The 24656-nt window shown below is 36.5% G+C and overlaps 1 long non-coding RNA gene across 3 annotated transcripts in view; it reads left to right on the forward strand.

Annotated features, from left to right (window-relative positions):
- The first annotated feature begins 200 nt into the window (after positions 1-200).
- LOC118500841 overlaps positions 201-24656 on the forward strand; it is a 327925-nt gene continuing 303469 nt past the window's right edge. Inside the window, exon 1 of one of the 3 annotated variants that reach the window (XR_004903427.1) lies at positions 201-552. This is a non-coding gene — a long non-coding RNA (uncharacterized LOC118500841). The remainder of the gene's footprint in view (positions 553-24656) is intronic. The other 2 variants (XR_004903426.1, XR_004903425.1) reach the window with 2 other exon arrangements.

Genomic DNA, 24656 nt, shown 5'->3' on the forward strand with positions numbered 1-24656 from the left:
AGTTTGTTGTTTAAAAGTTACTGCAGATCATAAAGTTATAGATCATGTTAACACACTTGTTAAGAAAATATCTAATGAAAGTCTGAACAAATGTACAATGCTAGTGAGACAGGTGTTACTAAGGATTAACTTCCAGGTGTTAGATTTCTAGAAAAATGACAGTAGAGACAAACAAGATACAGAATCGAGAGGTTTTAAGGACACTGAGCATACCTGTTACAGATATGCTGATGCCATAAGCATATACAAGATGATGTCACTACTGACTGGAACAAAAGCCAACACCCCAAATGTGTAAACGGTGCATGCAGTTTGTCCAAACATGGGCAACTAGAGGTGTGTTTTTGGTAGATTCAAATACTACTAACTATCAGTTTAAGATCAGTTCAGGTAAGTTTAATTAGAAAAAGAATATAACATTTTATGTTTCCTAAGTAATGATCAGCACATACTCCTGAAATATTATAGGAAGTAATGGTTTCAGAATATACTTTCCCTTATACGACACATGAATACAGCCTTAAGCACAATGGATTTGACACTCCTTACAGAGTAAGTAAGTAAATACTTTTGGGGAGAAATAAAAGCACCAGTAGAGGGAGTTGCTTGTTCTAGTTCCAGAGAATTAGGGAATAAGACTTCCTGGAAGACTTCAGTCTTCATGGCATTTATTAAGTCTCTAGTGCTTGCAAATCTACATTTGTTGGTAATGTTGATGAATTTATGTTAACAATGTTTGACACATCTTTGGGTTAAAACAAATTTTGGAAATAAACCTGTACTTGGAGAATTTGATATATTTTTGTATCTAAGAGGAAAAAAATACATCAAATATTTTACCTAAACCAATAGTTGGTGGGCAGAAATAGTAGATCAGCCAGAGACAAAAAGGCTTTTATCATCAGAAAGATGGGTTATGGGTTCCGGGAGTGCTGGACACCTGTGTCAGAAGGCGTAACCACTAGAATCATTCTTAAATCATCAGAGCCCCTCTAAGACTAGAAACACTGAGAATTTATTGTGCATGAAGTATTCCCATCTCTTGAGAGACCTACTTATGTTTGCTTTCTCCCTTTTATCCCCAAGATCCTTACCACAAGTCTTCATTTACAGAAGTACTTGTTTGTGTATGCCTTCCTTGCAAAGCAAGATATCCTGATTTTACAAAATAAACCTCAGTAAACCATTCATTTTTTTTTTTTTTAAGATTTTTTTTTTTCAAGATTTTATTTATTTATTTTTAAGGAGGGAAGGGAGAGGGGAGAGAGAGAGAGAGAGAGAGGGAGGGAGAGAGAGAGAGAGAGAGAGAAACATCAATGTGTGGTTGCTGGGGGTTATGGCCTGCAACCCAGGACTGTACCCTGGCTGGGAATCGAACCTGGGACACTTTGGTTCCCAGCCCGTGCTCAATCCACTGAGCTACACCAGCCAGGGCTAAACCATTCATTTGTGATAAAATAACAATTTTTACTTAATTTATTCAGTGAGTATGTATTATTCTTGATTACTATATTGACTTACATTGTTGCTTGTGCCCAAATGTTGTTTTCCATCATGATCAAATTTACATAATCAGTGTATGACATATAAACCTTACCTGGGCCCATGTCTTTGCCTTCCTTGACTTTGTTTCCAGGCAAGATTACAGGAAAGTTATTATTTTCACCTGGTATATTTATATGGGGAATTAAAATCAGACTAATTAAGTTTACATCAAGGCACTTAATTGTTTTCAAATGTTGTATCTGAAGACAGAATTAGAATTATGAGAGATAAATTTGCATAACCAATAGCCAAAGATGTATTTTTTATAGACTGCATAATTCAGTGTCTTCTCTGTCTTCTCTGAAGTATAACCTTTTCTGACAAACTATTTGCACTGAGTCCTTCCTGAAAACTAACTTGGCTTAGTTTGATAAATCATGAATTAGAAAAGATAATCTCTTACCTTTTGTGACAGCATGGATAGACCTGAAGATTATAAAGCTAAGTGAAGTAAGCCAGTCAGGAAAAGATAAATACCATATGACCTTACATATACGTGGACTCTAATGAACAGAATAAATTGATGAACAAAATGGAAACAGAAGCATGGACACATGAAACAGACTGGCAGCTGTCAGAGAAGAGGGGGAAGGGGGAATTAGATGAAAGAAAGTGAAGGGATTAGCAAAAGAACATATATGTATAACCCAAAGACACAGACAACAGGGTGGTGGTGGCTGGGGGCAAGGGTTTCAGGGAAAGATGGGCAGGTGGAGGGGGAAAGTGGGGATATCTGTGGCAGTGTAAACTGTGAAAATAAAATGGAAAAAAAAGAAGAGGTAATCACTCTGAATTAGCATATGAGTAACATTATGCGGAAATATATTGCATTTAATATAAGTGCTTCATTTTATATATTTTGGCATAATCCTCTAGCTCTACATTTAAAGCTAGACTACACCATGCTTTTAAAAGATTGTCTTTTTTCATGCAAAATGAATTGTATTTAAATGTAAATTTGGTTTTATGAAGCTTAGGAAATATAATTTTTAGACACATAGACATTTTAGGAAGATAATGAAATGAACTGCTACAAAGAGCAGCAATAATCCTTCAAGCTTTAATTAAAGGATGTGTTAGTTGTTCTGAAAATGTCATAGCTATGGCAAGTTCAGAAATAAGTTAATTATAATAAATAAAAAAGAAAGAAAAGGCATGTCATTGTCAAATTTATGTGAAAGGAAGGAATTAACTAATCAAAGTTAGTGAGGGAAACCTGCCGACGGAAGTTTAAAAAGGTCTCTTTAGTAGCGTCGTTCGTGATTTTACGTGTTCTCCTGAGGTCTGACTTTTTTATCTGAAACTTCTGTAAGGTAAAATAAAATAAATAATACAATTTAATTATTAGGTTAAAAATGAGAGTTTTTTTATTGAAATAACTGCAATTTGATGGAATTGAATAAGATTTTAAAGATCATGCAGCTAGAACCCAGTTTCACTTTTTAGTCCTGGGTAAGAAATCCTATTGACAAAGTAGTTAAAATTCATTTAAAGTGCATAACTTAAAAGTGACTTTTCTGCTAATTGTATGAAATAAGTATGTCATGCATAATGCCTGGAATCTCTAAACAAAGGGTTATTTATATCCATTTCTTTTTTTTAATTATTATTTTTTTAAAACCTAATTTTCAGATTTTTTTTAGATTTTATTTATTAATTTTCAGAGAGGGAAGGGAGGGAGAAAGAGAGGGAAACATCAATGTGCAGTTGCTGGGGGTCATGGCCTGCAACCCAGGCATGTACCCTGACTGGAAATCAAACCTGGGACACTTTGGTTCCCAGCCCGCACTCAATCCACTGAGCTACGCCAGCCAGGGATTTATATCCATTTCTTACTTATGTGAGAAACACTTTAGGTCATCTCCCCAGTAAGTTCATAATACCAATAATTGGAACTAGCAGTAAAATAATGTGGGATATAGAGGAAATATTTTTGTGTTTTTGTAGAGTTGGGGCTTTTTGCATAAATTTTACTGAAATCTTGGTGTGATGGGCTAGAAGCAAGACGTAGGAAGTTAATTCCCAGCTGTATAGAAAGTGAGAGAACTCCAGACAGATTTTTCTAGCTCTAGAGGTAAACGCTTACCTCTCAAGGGAAGGTAGGACTCAGAACCTTGGAGACATCTCTCAGTTAGAAAAACCAGAGACCCTGGATTTACCTAATCCCTGGAGATAGGCATTTATATCCCAGAAGTTTAGAGCGAGATCTCAGGATCCTTTTCATCCAGTCTCCCTACTTGACTGGAGATAACTACCTCTCTCCTGTAGATAAGCTGATAAAGATGGATTTCCTCCAGTTCTCGCCTGCAATACAGACTTTGGGATTTGTGTGCGGAGATCTGACCTGGCTTTCATTGAATCACCCTATGGTAGCCCTGGCTGGTGTAGCTCAGTGAATTGAACGCGGGCTGGGAACCAAAGTGTCCCAGGTTCGATTCCCAGCCAGGGTACATTCCTGGGTTGCAGGCCATGGCCCCCAGCAACCGCACATTGATGTTTCTCTCTCTCTCTCTCTCCCTTCCTTTCCTCCCTACAAATAAATAAATAAAATCTTTAAAAAAAAAAAAAAAGCAACTGAATCACCCTATGGTTAGGCATTGGGGTATGGGGAATCACACTGTTAATTAATTTTAAGTGAATAATGATAATCTCTCTTTGATCCACCATTCCTGGTATGCACATTCAGTATAAAATTAATAAAGACAAAATTTAAAATCCTAACAAAGGTAAGCAAAGAGCAGATCAAAATAAAATTCATGATAATATCTAGACCAAGAATAGAGTCAGCAAGATTGAGAACAATAAACTTTTGACAAGCCTTATTTTTGTACTTGTATATCGTACAACTTTATGAATATAGCAGAATATTTACAGATGCTGTAAATCACTAATATTTGGTTTATTTACCTGTAACTTAAATAGAATCACAATTATAATCTATTGTAATCACCAAAGCCAATAAACTACAATCTTATTGAAGTAATTCTATTATTAATTCCTATAGTTGTAGTTCATATCTTTGAGTTATCATTCCATCTTTATAAAGATTATTGTTCATTAATCTGATGATGTAATTAATTGGTAAAGACTTTGCACTATAGCAACTGCATTTAGTTACTTAAAACAGTGGAAAATGTGTTTAGCCATTTTATATCTATCTTTTATTATTTATTTTCATAAATAGTAGCTACAGTGTAGATCCTGGCAGGAAACAATACTCAATAAAGCAACACCTCTAATGCTTGACCTATATTACCTGGCTTCTTGCTGACTTAAAACTTACTGGCAGTGAAAAGAAGTGTAATTTGAAGGTCTGATTCCTGTGGACTGGGGATTGGAAAAATGTGGTTGTTGTTTTCATGAAACCAGAGGAATCAATTTAAAATAAAGTTTTGAAAAGTTTAAACAGATGTTGGTTTAAATGCTAAAAAGTAGAAAAATGCTTGAGAGTGTTTTTTTATTGAAATAAGTGCTACTTGATGGAATTGAACGGGATTTTAAAAGGAGAAAGATTTGTGCCTTCTGAAGAGAAACCAGAGTATGAACAGGATTTTACAGATCACACAGCTAGAATCCAGTTTCACTTTTCAGTCCTGTGGTAAGAAATCTTATTAACAAAATAGTTAAAATTCATCTAAAGTACATAACTTCAAAGCATTCATATTGACCACAACATAAACTTGCTTTAGAAGTGTGTCAGATGTACCCTACAGAAAGTGTTGTTTGCATTGAATGAGAAACATTTCAATGCCATGTATCAATATATACAAGTATATACATTCCCTGACAGTGTTGTTTTATATCTTGTAGCATTTTATATCACAGGAATATTAATGTATACTTTTGCATTTATGAGAGCTTAAGTTAGAGCCAACAGCTGGTACCTATAATTTCAGTTTTTAAGATACTGACATTATACATCACAGGCTTTAATCACTATTCCTGTGACTGAACCCTTCCTCTTCTGACCTACTTCTTTCTGGTATGAGGAGATCTACAGGCTTTGCATTTGCTAGGGCTCCTGGGAAACATTACAGATTAATGGAAAGATCCAACGTGGAGAGTTTCTGTGACAGATTTACAGGAGCACCTCTGAAATGATTCTGTTTCCCAATGTCCTAACCTGGCTCTGTGTGGAACGCATGACTGCAGCCACACCACTCCTCTGAACTTAAATTAGGATCCTGAACGTTTTGCCAATGTGGTGGGACTTTTTTCTAAGAAATGTCAGGTTGATACTTCTGGTTTAAAATAGGGGTTTGAACAGACACATTTATGCCTTTTCCTTCATGGAAACCCATGGAAGTGAGAGAACAGGATTTTTAAGATGCCTATTTTGACAATGACAGAGTATGTAAAGAAGATAGCATCAAAAATTTGGAAATTCAGAAAAAAGATGATACATGTGGTTGATTTACCATGTCCAAGAAAGTGAATCCTAACCTGGCCATGTATAAGGTTAAATTGTGTACCCCATAGAATCTCCCAAAAGCCCTAGAATTGTGAGAATCCAAGACCTCTGTAAGGGCTAGATCAAGGCAGGGCTAATAGTAGGGTTGTTTGAAGGTCTTTACCAACCAGTTGAACCCGTATTCTTTCCTACTCTGAAACCTGAGTATCTGCAACCTCATATCCTGGCAGAGTTCTGAAGATTTATTGCTGAGAGTTACAGGGAACCGATCAGCATGGCAGTGGCAAATGTAGCCTAGCATTGATCCGGAAAACTGATCGAATGCGAGATGGCACACAGGAGCCAGGTGTGCAGATGGGCTTTCCCATGGGGAATCAGGCCTGCATTGTACCTACGCTGCTGAGAGACTTGCTTTTGCTAAAACTCCCTCACCGTGAGCTAAGACTGCAGATGTTTAATGTATATCTCTGAAGCAACTCCCTAAAGCCTATACTAAGACGTCCCAAGGATGAAATGTAACCAAATCAATCATTTTTATTGTTCCCTTGCATTTGCAACATTTTTTGTTATCTGTAAGAAGTAATCACTTAACATAAATCTAAGAATAATGAATGAGAACCTTCTTTGATGTAATGAGACTTTAGAGCAATAAAATCCTGTCCAGGCAAGGGTCCAGGCACTCTCTCCTTGAGAGAATGGCCATGCCATCCCTTTTCCTCCACAGGACTTCTGTAGTCCATGTGAATTTCTTTATGGCATCCACAATACACAAACTCTGCTGGCTGGAGTCTGTATCAGAGATTTATCTAAAAAGAATGAACAGGCCTCCAGACTGGAGGACAGAAGAGTAATTGAGAGGTACAGGTTACCTACCGAAAATGGGAATAAAAGGAAAGTTTACATAGTGAATATGGAGACCCTATGTCCTTGCTCATTTGATTCCTAGAAAACTGGAGGTTGGGAGTGTCTTGCACTTGTATTTCTCCAAAATTGTAACTAAGGCCACCCCCAATTCTATGCTGTAGCTTTTCATGAGTGCTGACTTTTTATCCATCTGTCTCTGATCTGCCAGCAAGGGGAGAGAGAGAACATTTTCAGCATCAGTTAACACTTGCTCTGCTCCTGAAACTTCTTAGCAAACCTGATCTATATACCATAGAGTAGTATTGGGGAAAAAAAATGATTGCCAACAGTAGATCTTAGAGACCCTGGAGAACACTTGGGAGAAATCTTAGAGGTCCTCCAAAGGCTTTTCTCAAACTTCATGCTCCATCTGTGGATGGCAGCCTTATTAATACTTTCCATACTGGATAGTATATGCATTTTGGGCTGTCAATAAAAGTGGTCTTATCCTATCTTTCTCAGGAAAAATAATCTGCATCCTGAGTGTGGATATCCAGCATTGCTGACAATTCTTTAGTCTCCTTTGGCAAATGCAGTTAATCTCACAGTTCTTAGGGAACTGATAATGTAATGGGGTATTTTGCTGAGAGGACACATTTTTATGATCAGTGGACTGAGAGGTTAGAGTTAATAAGCCCAACAATGATTCCCCTAAATGCTGGTTCCCAGAAGAGGAATTAATTGACAAAGCTCCATGGAAAATGGCTATAGTCCCATAATCCTGGTTAACCACAGGACTGGGATCTTTTCTTCCAGATTATGTGGCTAGTTTTGCTTCTTAACAAATCACCCGAAAGCTCAGTGACTTAAAACAGCCACCATTCATTATTCCTCACAAATCTGTGCATTATCTTTCATTTCTTCTGATCTGAGTTGAGATGAACTGATTTTGGCCTTGCTCTCTCACATGTGTTGGGGTTTGCAGGCTGTTGGCTTGCATTGGATGACCTCAATGTTTTTCTCAGTGCCACTCATACATGTGTGACAAGTTTGCTTGTTCTTATGGTGATGGCAGAGATCAAGAGAGAGCAAGCACCACTGTATAAAATAGCCAACGGAAATGCACATGTGCTTTTCAGTCTCTGACTCTAATACATTTTCTAACATCTTACTTGCCAAAGCAAGTCACAGACTGATCTCAGAGTCAGAAAGGGAAAGGACAAGGGAGTTTTACAGGCAAAGGACAAGGCTATAGTGACAACATTAATTCATGCTATTAATGCAATCATTCTACCATAGTCTTTCCACTGTTCAGAATTATTATTGAGACGTCCAAAAGCAAAATATATCCATCCCCTTCAAAGATTCTATAAAATCTCATCCAATCACAGTATTAGGTTAAGAGTCCAGTATTTTATAATGTACTTTATGTAAGTTTGTATTTTTAATCTAGAGACCCATGAACAAGTTCATTGACACCGTATATACCCAACCTATAGGTTATACAGGGGCAGTATAGTCACAAGAGACACGACCGTTTAAAAAAGGGAAGAATGAAGACAAATAGCAGACATTTGTTTACAGTGATTTCGAACTCTAGTTGGGCACTTGCTGCTAGGTCTTCCTACTCTGTGGTCAGAGACTGATTCTTGATTAGATCCTGTTTTGCTATTTGGGACTGCCTTATCAGTCCATTTTTTTACACAGCTTTTTGCTTCACCCTGACCACATTTGAACAGGGCATCACAATGTTCTATGCTGTTTTCTTGGCCTTTTGTGCCTGTTGTTAGTTGATGCCCATTTAGAAATGGAGCAGATGGCCTGTTAAAAGTGCAGTCCATTTCTCTAAGATTGCACAAGGCCAGCATGATATTTTTATAGTTTTAAAAATATAAAGTAAAACATACTGTTGTTAACTATTGTACATAACTGTGATTCTGGTAAATATTTTCACTGTGTTGTTAATTTTAACATATTTTGTTAATTTTAACATATTTTAACATATTTTACCTTAAGAAGTTTCATGGACAAAAGAGTAAAACATTGCCTTAGGTTGTTGTGTTACCATGGTTACAGACTTCTGCCAATAAAGTATATTCAGCAACACTATTGTTTCCCATATTGGTGTTCTTTAACCTCCAAGGCATTGCCCTTCCCATTTTGAAAGAGGGAAACTGAGACTAATATGAAGCACTAATAGTATACAATTTTTCACTGATATTAGTTGTATCTTTTTTTATTATATTATATGTTCTTTATTTTATGGCCAAGAACTTTTAAACTAAGTATTTTATATATCCTTGAAAGGATGACAATGGTTTATCGAACTTCAGTATTTCCTTAAGGACTAATTTTATGAATAATAGGGAGGTAAAAAGTGGCCTAATAGGTACACAATGAATGTTTTTAATTTCAAGATAACTTGGTTTAAAACTATTTTTCCATTTTAATCATTCTCATATTTCACACTAAAATACAATAATTTTTATGGTAGTTTAATGCACTTTAATATACTTACTACAAAAGGCACAGATTTTTAATTTTTCTTCTATTTTGGCAATATTATGTATGCTAAGTGTTATTCTCCATATTTATTCTATTTTTTTATATCCCCTTTCCTCTATGCTTTTCAGATTATAGAACCCAGTGACTCACTTCTCTGGGATGATTAGATGACATAATAATACATAAATTTCTTTGAAAAGAGTTGTCCTCCATATATTCTGCAATTATTATTTTAATGATATTTGTTATTTTAAACTAATATAACCTAATTGCTCCCTGAATCTCAGTGAAGAAAACTATTTGATGAAATTTACACATTAATGAGCTTCTGCACCAGAGCAATAAATATCAATAAGAATAAATATTACATTTATTCTAAAGCTCTAAGTAGGGAGAAAAGTACATAAATGTCAATAGAATTGGTAGCAATATAATTTCCTGTTATCATTACAAGAAAAATAAATTAAGAGGAAGGGGAATAGGAAAAAGAAATAATTAAAAGAACACATTATACGAAAATTATAATTTCGATGCCAGGTCTTTGCTTTAAGACTTGGAAGAAAGAACTCTCTTCCTTTCCCTTCCTTCTTTCCTTCCCTCCCTCCCTTCTTTTATTTTTATAATATGCAATGATAAATAGCTATGTTATTTTTTACACATAAACATGATGAATTTATTTTTATTTTTATTTTTATTCTATTACAGTTGTCCCAACTTTTCCCCTTTTGCTCTCCTCCACCCAGGCCAGTTCCACCCCCACAGTCAATCCCCACCCTGTTGTCTATGTTCGTGGGCCATTCATACATGTTCTTTGAGTAGTCCCTTCCCCTTCTTCCCACCATTAATCTTCCCCCTCTCCTCTGGCTGCTGTCAGTCTGTTCCATGTTTTCATGCCTCTGGTTCTATTTTGCTCATTAGTTTATTTTTGTTCATTACATTTGATTCCTCTTATAAGTAAGATCATATGGTATTTGTCTTTCACCAATTTGCTTATTTCACTTAGTATAACAGTCTCCAGTTCCAACGATGTTGTCCCAAAATGTAGGAATTCCTTCTTTCTTTCTGTTGTGTAGTATTCCATTGTATAAATGTACCACAGTTTTTTGATCCACTCATCTACTGATGGGTGCTTAGACTGTTTCCAGCACTTGTCTATTGTAAATAGCACTGGTATGAACATAGGGGTGCTTAAGTTCTTTTGAATTGGTGTTTAGGGGTTCTTAGGGTATTGTTCCAACTGTGGAATTACTGGGTCAAAAGTCAGTTCCATTTTTAATTTTTTGAGGAAATTCCATACTGTTTTCCACAGTGGCTGTACCAGTCTGCATTCCCACCAACAGTGTACTAGGATTCCCTTTTCTTCACATCCTCACCAGCATTTGTTGTTTGTTGATTTATTAATGATGGCCATTCTAACAGACGTGGGACGACATCTCATTGTGGTTTTAATTTGCATCTCTTTAATGGCTTGTGAAATTGAGCATTTTTTCTTATATCTATGGGCCATCTGTATGTCCTCCTTGGAGAAATATCTGTTCAGATTCTTTGCCCATTTTTTAATTGGATTGTTTGTCTTACTTCTGTTGAGTTGTATGAATTCTTTATATGTTTTAGAGATTAAACCCTTGTCCAAAGTATCATTAACAAATACATTCTCCCATATAGTTGGTTCCCTTTTCACTTTGATGATAGTTTCTTTAGCTGTGCAGAAGCTTTTTAATTTGATGTAGTCTTGTTTATTTATTTTCCCCTTTATTTCCCTTACTCTAGGAGATATATTGGCAAAATTATTGCTACATGGGATACCTGAAATTTTACTGCCTAGTTCTCCACTAGGACTTTTATGGTATCATGACTTATATTTAAGTCTTTTATCCATTTAGAGTTTATTCTGGTATACGATGTAAGTTGGTGTAAGCTAGTTTCATTTTTTTTTTTGCATGTACCAGTCCAGTTCTCCATCATTTATTGAGGAGACTATTTTTACTCCATTGTATGCTTGTGCCCCCTTTGTAAAATATTAATTGACCAGAGAGACATGAGTTTATTTCTGGGCTCTCCATTCTGTTCCATTGATCTATGTGACTGTTCTTATGCCAGCACCAGTTTGTTCTAATTATAGTGGTCTTGTAGTATAGTTTGATATCAGGTATTGTGATCCCTCCTACTTTGTTCTTTTTTCTCAAGATAGCTATGCTATTTTGAGTTCTTTTTTGTTCCATATAAATTTTTGGAGTATTTGTTCTAAATCAGTAAAATATGCCATTGGTATTTAATAAGAATTGTGTTGAATCTATAGATTGCTTTGGATATTATGGATGTTTTAGTGATGTTAATTTTTCTAGTCCATGAGTACAGTATGTGCTTTCATTTACTTGTATCTTCCTCAATTACTTTCTTCAGTGTTGTATAGTTTTCTGAGTACAGGTCTTTTACTTCTTTGGTTAAATTTATTCCTGGGCAATTTACTTTTCTTGTTGCTATAGTAAATGAAATTTCCACCCTCTGCCAATTTCTCTTTCTGATAGTTCATTGTTGGTATACATAAATACCATCAATTTCTGAATATTGACTTTATATTCCCACTATTTTGCCAATTTCACTTATTGGTGGAGACTATAGGATTTTCTATGTCCAATATCATGTTGTCTGCAAAACAATGACGTTTTTACTTCCTCCTTTCCAATTTAGATGCATTTTATTTCTTTTTCTTCTCTGATCACTGTGGCTAGAACTTCCAGTACTATGTTAAACAAGAGTGGTTAAAGTGGGTACCCTTGTCTTGATCCTGGTCTTAAGTGAAAAAGCTTAAGGGGAAAAGCTTTTAGTTTTTGCTCACTGAGTATGATGTTGGCAGTAGGTTTCTCATATATGGCCTTTATTTTGTTGAGGTATAGTTCCTTTATTCCCACTTTGCTGAGTGCATTTTTTTTATCATGATTGAGTGCTGGATTTTACCAAATGCTTTTCAGCATCTATTCATATGGTCATGTGGTTTTTGTTCTCATTTTGTTTATGTAGTGTATTATGTTTATTGATTTGTGAATATTGTACTATTCTTATATCCCTGGGAAAAACCCCATTTCATCATTCTGTATGATCTTTTTAATGTTTTGCTGGGTTGGGTTTGCCAATATTTTGTTGAGAATTTTAACATCTATGCTCATCAGAGATATTGGCCTATAATTTTCTTTCTTGTGTCTTTTCATGGTTTTGGAATTAGGACAACACTGGCCTTGTGAAAAAAGTTTGGAAGTCTGCCCTGTTCTTGAATTTTTAGAATAGTTTGAGAAGGACAGGAGTCAATTTGACTTTGAATTTATGGTAAAATCTATCCAGTTCAGGACTTTTGTGTGCCTGGAGTTTTTTGATTACTGCTTCCATTTTGCTAGTTGTGATTGGTCTATTGAGGCTTTCTGCTTCTTCTTCATTCAGTTTAGGAAGATTGTATGTTTCTATAAATTTGTCCATTTTGCCCAGGTTGTTCGATTTCTTGGCATGTAGTTGTTCATAGTAATTTCTTATAATCCTTTGTATTTCTATGGTACCTGTTTTCATTTGTCCTCTTTCACTTCTGGTTTTATTTATTTAGGTCCTCTCTTTTTTTCCTCGTGAGTCTGCTTAAAGCTTTGCCAATTTTGTTTTTCTTTTAAAAGAACCACCTCCTCGTTTCACTAATCCTTTGAATTGTTTTTTAGTCTCTATGTTATTTAATTCTGCTCTGTTTTTGATTATTTCCTTCCTTCTACTCACTCTGGACATTGTTTGCTGTTGTTTCTCCAGTTCTTTTAGATGTAGGCTTAGACTGTTTCTTTGAGATTTTTCTATCTTCTTTATGTAGGCCTGTGTTGCTATGAATTTCCATCTCAGGACTGCCTTTGCTGTGTCCTGTAGGTTTGGGTTGTTTTGTATTCATTTTAATTTGTTTACAGGTACTTATTTATCTCTTCCTTGATTTCATTGTTAACCCACTCATTATTTAATAGCATGTTACTCAATGTCCATGTATTTGAAAGTTTTTGAGTATTTTCCTTGAGGTTGATTTCTAGTTTTAATCCATTGTGACCCAAGAAATTACTTGATATGATTTAAATTTTCTTGAATTCATCGAGGCTTGTTCTGTGTCCTACCATGTGGTCTCTTTGAAAATGATCCATGTGTTTTTGAAAAGAATGCATATTTTGCTTCTTTGGGGTGAATTGATCTGTAGGGTGTTGTTCAATGCTATAATACTGTTGCTTTTTTTTTTTTTTGACACAAGCAACACTATCCATTGTTGGCAGTGGGGTATTAAAATCCCCACAATGAGATTTTTCTTGTATATTTAGGTGCTCCTATGTTGGATAACTCCATTAAGGACTATTAAGGACTATGTAGTGACCTTGTTTGTCTCTTGTTATGGCCTTTTTTGAAGTCTATTTTGTCTGATATAAATATTGTTACCCCAACTTTATTTCAATGTCTATTTTCTTGGAATATTTTTCCATCCCTTCTCTTTCAGCCTGTGTAGATATTTTTTAAGTGTCTCTTTTTTAAGGGCACTAAGTCTATTCTGAGAGCTCTGTCCTCATGACCTAATCACATCTCAAAGGCCCCACCTCCAAATATCATCACATTGAATGTTAAGTTTAATGCGTTAGTATTTGGGGGACGAGGCACAAACATTCAGCCTATTGTTCTAAAAAAAACAGTAGATGGGAGTCAAGAACTAGTTTTTAGAAGAGATACTGAGTGTTGTGAGTCCTGAAACCTGGTAGTCTTTGCTCATGGACACGTTAGTATATGAAATTCAAGAGTTAAGAAGCAGGACATGAGAGGGAAGGCACATGCAATGTCCTGTTATCATTGTAATAGCAGAAGTAAAACATTTTTATTCACTCATTTCTCTTCTTTCACTAAACTGATAATTCCAATGTTTCTCAAGAAAACACAACTCTGAGAAAGTAGTCAGGACAGTTTCCGGAGGATATTGCTTGTCTTAGTAATAAAGTTATATTTTAAGCAATAACGAGCCCTTCTTTTTTGGCTTGGGAGTAGGAATATATAGACTGAAGGAGAGAATTAAATAAATCAATTGGGGAAGGGGAACTGACACATTGTCCCCCTTATTCTTAGAGCTGTTTTACACACTTTATTTTCTCTTACTCAATTATTTTCTTTCAGGACCTTTATAAAAGATATATTTCTGAGAAAAACTGTGGCCTGCTTAAAAACCAGTTTTATCTTTGAAATGGTATAAGTTACCTTTTCAGCTGTTTTACTGCCACTAACGGTTATTTTTTAACCAGGTCATTGGCCTGAGCACATGCATATCTTGGCCATGATGGTAGCTGGTGAGCAGTGAAGCAATGGAAAGGGTGTGTTCAATCAACTCCACTTTTTAAATAATCAAGGTATACTTGACAAATTATTATATTAGTTTCAGGTATACAATCCAGTGATTCAATATTTATACATATTGTGAAATGATCAGCACAAGTCTAGTTAACATCTGTCACCATAGAGAATTATGAATCTTTTTCTTGTGATGAGAACTTTTAAGATCTACTCTCTTAGCAACTTTCAAATATACAGTACAGTATTGCTAACTGTAATTGCCATGTTGCACACTACATCACCATAAATTATTAACTTTATAACTAGAAGTTGGTAGCTTTTGACTTGCTTCACCCATTTTGCCCACTCTGAAGCCCCCATCTCTGGTTTCCTGTATCTATGAGACAGGGCAGCTTTACACATGGGATGAGAAAAGCCTCCAATGTGTGGCCATAGATACTTCTGAGTCTCCCATTGTGACCAAGAAAATGATATTTGTGAAAAAGAAGAAATGTGTATGTAGGTACTCTGAAAGAAATACAGAAATAAATGAAACTTTCTCTTTTTGATGAGGTACTAAAGCTAAATTGCAATCAAACGATTATTAGTGCGCTCCTTACATGTATTTGGGTTAATAGGACAATGTAAAGAAAATTTTGAAAAATTACCAAAATCTGGGCAAAACCATCTTACCAAGGCTGAGCTAAAAGAAAATGTCATCTAAATGTGCAGAGCAGTGATATTCTTGATGGTCAAAATTATCTGTAAAGTTGAAGCTGAAAGGTAGCCATGTTTAAATACACTGCTTGGTGGTTCTGTAACTGATAACTCCTAGATGATATATATGAAAAGTGAAGCTTCACCAGATTAGTTCAAATTTAGAAATTATATGTTGAGAGCAATGTAATAGAAATTCTAATATAAATCCAACAAGTGGGAATTTCGTGTTTTATATCAGCTGGTTATTTAGAAATGATTTTGCAGGATTTCTCTCCTTCAGATACAGTTACTGAGTAGCTATTTGGAAGCATAATTGAATTTGAGCCTCATCCAAATAGTCAAAAAGGCTCTTGCAGGGAATCAGAATCCCAGGAGTGTCATGAGAATACAAGCTTATAAATGAGAACAGTGCCTCTAGAATTATTTTGAGCACTGTTATGTCTTCTAGTGCATTTTACAAGTACCTACAGGCCAGTCTTCTCATGAGAGACAGCTAAAAAACTCTAAAAATCTGGGGCAATCTCCTTGAGGGTGCCCACTATTTGCATAAAAGGTCTACACTCAGGACTTCTGTATTCATATTTTCATCCTGACCAATACATGTGATTTGCTAGACTGAACTGTTAATTTGAGAAGCACCATGGTATCTATTGTGGTGGGCACAATAGCTCTCCTTTCTGTCATCCAGACCAGTTATAAATAAACTCTAAATATACCTCCTTTTTCTCTTTAAGCTGTTGTACATTTGTCATCGCTGAATTTAGTTCTGTGGTTTTGCTGAAATGAGGAACACTCTTTCAATGCTTTTTTTATAGGGTAGATGTACTCAGTTCCAAGCTTGAACTATAGCATAGGAATTATTTAATAAAGTAGTTATTAAATGTTAGGGAATCTAGACCCCTGTTCTTCACCAGATTGCATGGGCATAAAGCCCCCCTTTGTACCTTGAATTAAAGTTACACAGAACACTACCTTGGCTGATATATGTGGTGTCTGAGGTCAAAGTTCAACTTGTTTAGAATATACTTCTCATTAATCTCAGCCTTAGGAGTTTAACCCTGAAAACTTGATTTCAAAATTGACACCCTCTGTAATACCAGGTGGTCTCCAAAAGGTTAAAGACCAATTGTCTGAATCTCTAAATATACAGTTCAGAGGACCCTGTTTGCAGTGCTGTGCCTTCACAGACTTTGCAGCAAGTTTTTAACCACATGTGTTCTGTCCTTTAAGCTCTCTCATTACATAGTGGTTCGACCAGTTTTTTGACCAATTTGAGTGTTCTGCTCTGATCACCACAGTTTCATATTTCTTAAGTCAGTGTGAGGTGTTGGGTGGGTATCTGATAATGCAAAATCAGATGGACATAAGTGAAAACTTCTTTCACAATCTGCATGATACACTTAAACACTGTATATTTCATATTTAAAAAAGATCTAAGAAAAAGAATTAACCCAGAACAACATGCATCTTTAGTGTGAATTAATTTTTGAAGTTTCAGCTCCTGCTTATTCTTTATGATAGCTTTCTGAAATTGGGTTGAGAGGAACAGTATTGTGGATTTGTGGGGACTTTCTCTTCTAAGATGCAAATTGTTCCTTGATCTTTCTCTGTTTTAGTTCATTTTAAAAGACTAGACTTTGTCTCTACACTTTTAAACTCTACAGAAATTCTTCAGGTTTTTGAGTAAATTGTGATCACTGAGTGTACTCTATACTGAAACAGAAGAGACAAAAATAATACCAGACTTTCCTTATTTGCTTTTCCTTCTTACCTTTTTTACTTTATTTATTTATTTTTATTGTTGTTCAAGTACAGTTTTCTGCCTTTCCCCCCACCCCTCCCCACTACCCCAGTCCTCTCTGTCTCCCTCCCTTGTTTCCACCCTGCCTTGTTATTGTCCATTTGTCTTTTATAATTGTTTCTGTAAAAGCTTCACCCTTTTTCCCCATTATCCCCTCCCTTCTCCCCTCTGATCACTATCAGCCTGTTCTCAATTTCAATGTCTTTGGCTATACTTTGCTTGCTTATTTGTTTTGTTGATTAGGTTCCTGTTAAAGGTGAGATCATATAGTATTTGTCTTTCACTGCCTGGTTTATTTCACTGGAGAGCATAATGCTCTCCAGTTCTATCCACGCTGTTGCAAAGGGTAGGATCTCCTTCTTTCTTTCTGCTGCATAGAATTCCATTGTGTAAATGTACCATAGTTTTTTGATCCATTCATTCACTGATGGGCACTTGTGTTGCTTCCAGCATTTGGCTATTGAAAATTGTGCTACTATGAACATTGGGGTGCATAGGTTCTTTTGGATTGGTTTTTCAGGGTTCTTAGCGTATAATCCTAGCAGTGGAAATGCCAGATTAAAAGGCAGTTCCATTTTTAGTTTTCTAAGGAAATTCCATACTGTTTTCCATAGTGGTTGCACCAGTCTGCAATCCCACCAACAGTGCACTAGGGTTCCCTTTTCTCTACACCTCTCCAACATTTGTTGTTTGTTGATTTCTTTATGATGACCATTCTGACCAGTGTGAAGTGGTATCTCATTGCGGTTTAATTTGCATCTCTCTGATAGCTAGGGACACTGAGCATCTTTTCATATGTCTCTGGACCCTCTGTATGTCTTCCTTGGAGAAGTGTCTGTTCAAGTCCATTGTCCATTTTTTAATTGGGTTGCTTGTCTTCTTAGAATGGAGTTCTGTGAGTTCTTTATATACTTTAGAGATCAAATGGGATCTCATCAAAATAAAAAGCTTCTGCATGGCTAAAGAAAACAGCATTAAAATGAAAAGAGAACAAACCATATGGGAAAACATATTTGCCAATGATACTTCAGAGAAGGGTTTGATCTCCAAAGTCTATAAAGAATTCCGTCTTATCTTTAAAAAAACCCATATGCTTTTGAGGAATCAAGGATGCTTAAGTCTATGAGACAGCGTACAATATGTGTTCAATCAGTGTTGAGTTGATTAATTTGTGTGGGCTAGAACAAAAAGGACAATTCTGTCCTTTAGCTTGAATTTGGTTCTGGTAGTCTTTTGACCCAGAATTTTAATCTATGTTAAGCTATCCATTTGAATTGGACTTCAAGTAATTTTTAATAGTAAGAATGAAGATAAAACTGCACAAGTGGTCAATTTACATGTTAAAATATATTTTTAAGAAGCTCCTGATGGAAATGTTTCACCATGTAATTAAAATGTTGTATCTTCTAGCAACTGAAAGCAACGACTTCATTAAAATGTTTGAACTTTTCTATTAAACAACTGTTGTTTAAAATACTGTACATGCTTAATCTAAGGAAATATGCTGACTTCGATATTGTGAACTGAAAAATACATGATAGTAATCTAATTTCCATTGCAAATTCCAATCTGCATGGAATTAAGAGGTAGAGATTATTTGGATGCAGGAGGACTCCCCCTTGAATACTTTCTTTCTTTAGTTGTTAATTAGGTTGCTCCAATGCCAAATAGTTACCCTCAGGGGTGCAGATCATAGGTTTGCATCAGCAATGGACAGGGTAGCATATCTTCGCATCAGCAAATGGGGGAAAAATGAGTAAAAGCGCTATGTTCACGAGGCTGGAAGTAAGCCAATGGCCACACAAATTTTATAAGCTAGATAAATCTCACCTGCATTGGCATAGACTAGTTATTTTACCTATAGAAGCTTATGGCTGGGAGGGATTAAGGAAAGAAAATCAGCTATCAAGCATGGATTTCATTAGCCAGGTGTTGTAGTAAGTGCATTACACACTGACTCTCACCTAATTTTCATAAGTGTTTATGAGATAGGTGCTGCTGTCATTTTGGTCTTACAGCTGAAGAAACAAAGATTTTGAAGGGCAAATTCCTCAAGGTTATTAGTGAAGCCAGTGGTTGAATTAAAGTTGAACTACATAGTATATTCTGCTAATGATTTTGATATACCATCATTTTAGGGAACCACATTTCAGAACTTCAGTGAATCTCTTAAGATTCCACAGCTCACTGGCTGGATGGGTCTTACATCCTAGTTAAGTGGAAGTAAAATCAGAGATTTCTGAGAAGTGTTTTTTTAAGATGGTCAGATAATATTTAAACGAATCACAGTCAGTCTGGAGTTCTCTCCAGTCTGTGGAGCTGGGCAAGTGTCCTGCTCCTCAACAATCAATTCCCTTGATGGAAATGCTTACGAAATGCCCTTATTACAGACTCTGTAGCTGTGCCAATGTTGCTTAATGCACCTGTGCTACCTGTAGGTGGTGCCCTCTGCCTTCAAGAAAGGTCACAGTGTAGGTGAAACCTGAAAAAAACAAAACAGAGCAAAACAAAAAATAAAAAAACTGAAACCAAACCCATAGAAAAAGAAATCAGATTTGTAGTTGCCAGAGCTGGAATTTGGGGGTATTAGGTAAGGGTAATCAAAATATACAAACTTTCAATTATAAAAAGTAATTAGTGGAATGTAGTATATAGCATGGTGAATATAGTAATACTGTATTTGCATACTTACAAGTTTGCTGACAGAATAGACCTGAAAAGCTCTGATCACAGGGATGAAAAAATGTTTTTAACTATGTAAGGTGATGTTTACTAAATTAATTGTGGTAATCATTTCATAAATACACATTATCAAATCATATGTTGTGCACCTTAAATTTATACAATAATGTATGGCAATTATATCTCAGCACAAATTGAAATAAAAAAAGAAAGGTCACACCTGACCATGAGCAAAAAGTATAAAGTTTAAAGTATAAAATTTAAAGCCACCACAGATCACATTTCTTTTCCTGTTTCACTTAATCTCTGAAGTACCCCTTTCCCTTTTTTTTCCTTCTAACAAAATAAGATACTAACAAGAAGAAAGATATTTGGGATAAGGCTTTGTGGTTGGCACAAAGAATATCTTAAAAATATTCTTCATAGCTTTTGATCTTTATACTAGCCATTTGAGGTAATTTTATCTCAACTACCTTCGGATGAGTGAAGAAAAGCCGTGACTACTGAAGTCCCCACACAGCTGCAGTGACAGAGGCAGAATTTGAACTCAAGCCTCTGACACAAGATCCAGTTTGCTTACCACACATCTGGGTAGGATGACCACAGAGCCTGTTATGCCTGGGACAATCATTGTCTCTGCCTGTTGCCTTGCATAGTTATTTTTAGTGTCCTTTCTCATTTTCAAAGTGTCCAAGTTTGAATGATAAAGTCACATTGGTGACACTAATGAAGTTAGCCATACATTTCTCTCTCTTAGGGGTATCAAATTATAAGCCCTTAATGGTAGGTAGAAAATAGACAGGCTAGGGGCTAAGAATACTATAGGAAATGGAGAAGCCAAGGAACCTATATGTACAACCCATGGACATGAACTGAAGGGGGAGAATGTGGGTGGCATGTGGTGTTCTGGGTGGAGGGGAATAAAAGTAGGAAAATGGGACAACTTTAATAGCATAATCAATAGAACATATAAAAAAAGAAAAAAGTTATAAGCCCTTATCTCTAGTTTGGTGAAATTTTTCTTTCTGTAAAGAAATTTCAGACATTGCAAATAAGTGAGGGATGCTATGTTTTGTCTTGTCTTGTTTTCTGAAGGAGTATTTCCATGACTTTTGAGGCTGGAGCTAGAGAAACTGGCATCTTTTGCACTTTCTGAACTCCTCTGGGGCCCTGAACCTGCTTTAACTGCTGTGACCTGAGTGTACTTGTGCTACTTCGATTAGCCAGGGTTCTGGCTGTTTAAGAAACAAAACCTTCCTTCAAACATGTTCAAACCAACAAAGGATAGAATTGTTCACATAACTGGGAGATTCAAGGGAAGCGACTTTGGACACAGAGCTTCAGTCTCTTTCTGTCATTCTGTCTCTCTCTCTTCATCTTTTGCCTATGCTGTTCTCTATATGACCTTCATTTCTCAGAAAAGACCCTTCGTTGTGCGGTTAAAGAAAATCACCAGCAACTCCGGCACTGCAATGTACCTTCGACACCAGCTAAAAATCAGAGGCTGATTCTCATTGGACTGATTTGAGTTATTGCTTATTCCTAAACAAATCATTATAGTTAAAGGTGTAGAATGTTTTAATTAGATAGATGTGGCATCATGTGACCGCCCCTGGAGCTCTATGGCAAGAGTTGTCACAGCCCAGCAGCATAGACAGAGGCTGCAGAGGAGTGCTTCCCTCAAAGATGGTAAGAATAGAGAATGGACAATGACTGGTGGACAAAACAACAGCATAAAACAAGTCAAACACAAGCTGTTTGCTATTTTGCTACATTGCTTAATTGAAAAAAGACATGAAATGGATGAGGTGGAGTTGGTAACTCGAGGGGTGTTATTTTTCTCCAAGTGATATGTATGAACCCCTCTACTGTCAGCCCTACTTGTGATGGGAAACCGAGTTCCCAGTGCTTCCCCTGATTTATGGAATACTGTACTAACTACTTCAGGCCTTTCATTCTAAAGATCAAGTTTGTGCATCTGGATTAGTCTGCTATTGCTGCTGAAACAAATCATCACAAATTTAGTAGCTTTAAATAACACAAATTTATTTTACAGTTCAGAAAGGCAGAAATCCCAAGTTAGTTTTATGGGGCTGCAATCAAGTGTCAGCCAGGCTGTGCCACTTCTGAAGCTATTTCCTTACCTTCTCCAGCTTCTGGAGTGTGCCTGCCTTTCTTTGCTTACGGCCTCTTTCTTCATCTTCAGAATGTATTACTCCAACATCTGCTTCTATCCTTGCCTCTCCTCCGACTATCACCCACTTGCTTTCCTCTTCTAAGTACCCTTGTGATTACTTCGGGGCTCTGGATTACCTAGATAATTCAGGATGTTCTCCTTTCAAGATCCTTAACCTGATCACATGTCCTAAGTGCTTTTTGCCATCCAGGTAAGGTAACTGATTCATAGGTCCAATGGGTTAGTTTGTGGATATCTTTAGCAGGGGACATTGTTCTATCTGCCACATATACTTCTCTGATTTTCAGCAGCTTTGGGCCTTTCACTTCTGGTCTAAGTGCCAAAGCTTTGGTAAACAAACACTCTGCTTTGTACTTAGGTAGGCCAGTTCCACCAGGTGTGGACACAAGCAATGGAGGGTAAATGTTAACCGAAAACTTGAAGATCATCACAGTTTGTCCTATAGCTGTAAGGTTTCTGCCTCACCCTGTGCCCTGCCCCACTCACTAGGTCCTGCCACCTTGCATCAGTCGTGGTAAGCAGTAAATATAGGTTGAGCTGAAAGATGTCTTAGAGTCTTGAATGTACTGTTAATGCAAAAGAGTTTGAGAATTCCTTTTACTACAGCCACTGTTAGATTTGAAGGAAACACAGGATAGCACCAAGATTCCTGTTGTTTACTTGAGTGCTAAGGAAATTCTTTGCACAGCTTGTGGTAGATGAATTACATATAGTCCTATAATGACATACAATTCATTATTCAATATATATATTCATATGTAAGAGACATTCGTTGAATTCCTCTGACATGCTAGCCACTAGATTATTTACTGCATTGTACATTGCCCCTGGTCCCACAGTAGAGTTTTTCTTTATCTTGGCAGAGACACCTGTAGAGAGAATGCCAGTTAATATATGGCAGGTGTTCTTAATCATTAAGTGGACAATGAAATCACTCAAGGAGCTTTACCAACACACATATGTTCACAGACTCATAAGGTTTGGAGTAGGACTCGAAGAATATGTACTTTAAAAATTCTTCTAGAGGCTCTGACTGGGTGGCTTCATTGATTGGAGTATCATCCCATACACCAAAAAGTTGTGGGTTCGATTCCTACTCATGGTGCATATCTAAGTTGTGAGTTCAATTCCTGGTCAGGATGTGTGTGAGAGACAACTGATTGATGTTTCTCTCTCTCTCTCTCTCCCCTTTGCTCTCTCTCTAAAATCAATGAACACATCCTTAGCAGAGGATTAAAAAATAATAATAAAAATAAAATTTCTTCTCAGGTGTTTGACACGTACAACCCTGATTATAAGTGGACATTTTGTCTCCAAGGACCTTTGGTCCTTTCCCAATCCTGCAGTCCATCACAGTGAGCATAAGAGGAAAATAAAGAGCTACCTGGGTAATGATGCTATCAGAGACTAGGATGCTTTCAGTTATTTCAGTGTGTTGGGGTATGGAGGGACTCTTCAGCATTTATGAATCTTGGCTTTGTTGGGTTGAAATACTCAGGAGTGTACAAATGGAGGAATAGCTAACACTTTTTCTTAGAATGAAATAAATCCATAGAGTTTATTTCTGTTGCAGTTTCCATTGATGCAACATATTTATTAATTGCTTTTATGGTTATGGCTATTTGTATGTCAGGTAGATAACCACTGTGGAAAGTTATTAAGATACAACTATTGGCCAGGGAGGTCACCATAACCTTTCATTAACATTGAAATAGTCTCCTCCTCTACGTTCTCCTTTCCCTTTCTTTTTGTTTAAAAGTAAAAGAAACCAGAGACATGTTTAGACAAAAAGGGAATTTTTTGAGTCATGTAACTTGGAAAGATAGAGGTGGTACAGTCTATAAGCACTAATAGATTTAGGATTCAAAAATGCTTCCTTCTTCTTTCCCTCTCTCTCTCTCCTCACAGTTTGTAAGCGTCTGAGTACTAAAGAATTTGGCCTTGCCAGAGTGAAGTTCTGCCCTTTCCTTTGGTTTCAGGGTAGCAATATCTGGATTCTTGGAAGGTCATGCCTGGTAGGAATATCTTTGTTTGTCTGGGGGCCTTGGATGGTGGGGGTGGTCTTAACAATGTGATTTAAGTTGGGGCTGGCCACACCCACATATTTTAGGGAGGTTACTGGCAATGCCAAGACAATTGACAATGTGAATTAGAGTGGGGGTGCTTTAGGTAATGAGATATCAGTTTATCTGGAGACTAAAATCAGCTGCGAGCCCAATCAATCATGTTGAAGCTGAGGTAAAGTTCCCTGGCTGGCAGTACTCCATGCATATTGCCACACATTCATGCCAGGAGAGTAATGCATGGAGAGAGGATAACAGGAATCCTACATTTGTAACCTTCGTGTACTCTGTCCTTACACACTTCCACTCCTGGCTGATGTTAAGATTCATCCTTTTTCTGTAATAAATTATACCTGTGAAAATAATAGCTATCAGCAGGTTCTATGAGTTCTCAAACATGAGGGTGTTTCGGGAAACCTCTAGAAGTTGCAGTTGGTGTCAGAAGTGAGGGTAGTCTTGTGGAGGACTGTGTGCCTTCTAACTTGGGGCAGCTGGCCAACTCTGTGATCCTTAAACTCTTTGCAGCCTTTAACTTTTCTGATTCAGATGGGTTATTCTTATATGGAGCATATG

The sequence above is a fragment of the Phyllostomus discolor genome, chromosome 5 (assembly GCF_004126475.2).
Source record: "Phyllostomus discolor isolate MPI-MPIP mPhyDis1 chromosome 5, mPhyDis1.pri.v3, whole genome shotgun sequence".
NCBI classification, from domain to species: domain Eukaryota; kingdom Metazoa; phylum Chordata; class Mammalia; order Chiroptera; family Phyllostomidae; genus Phyllostomus; species Phyllostomus discolor.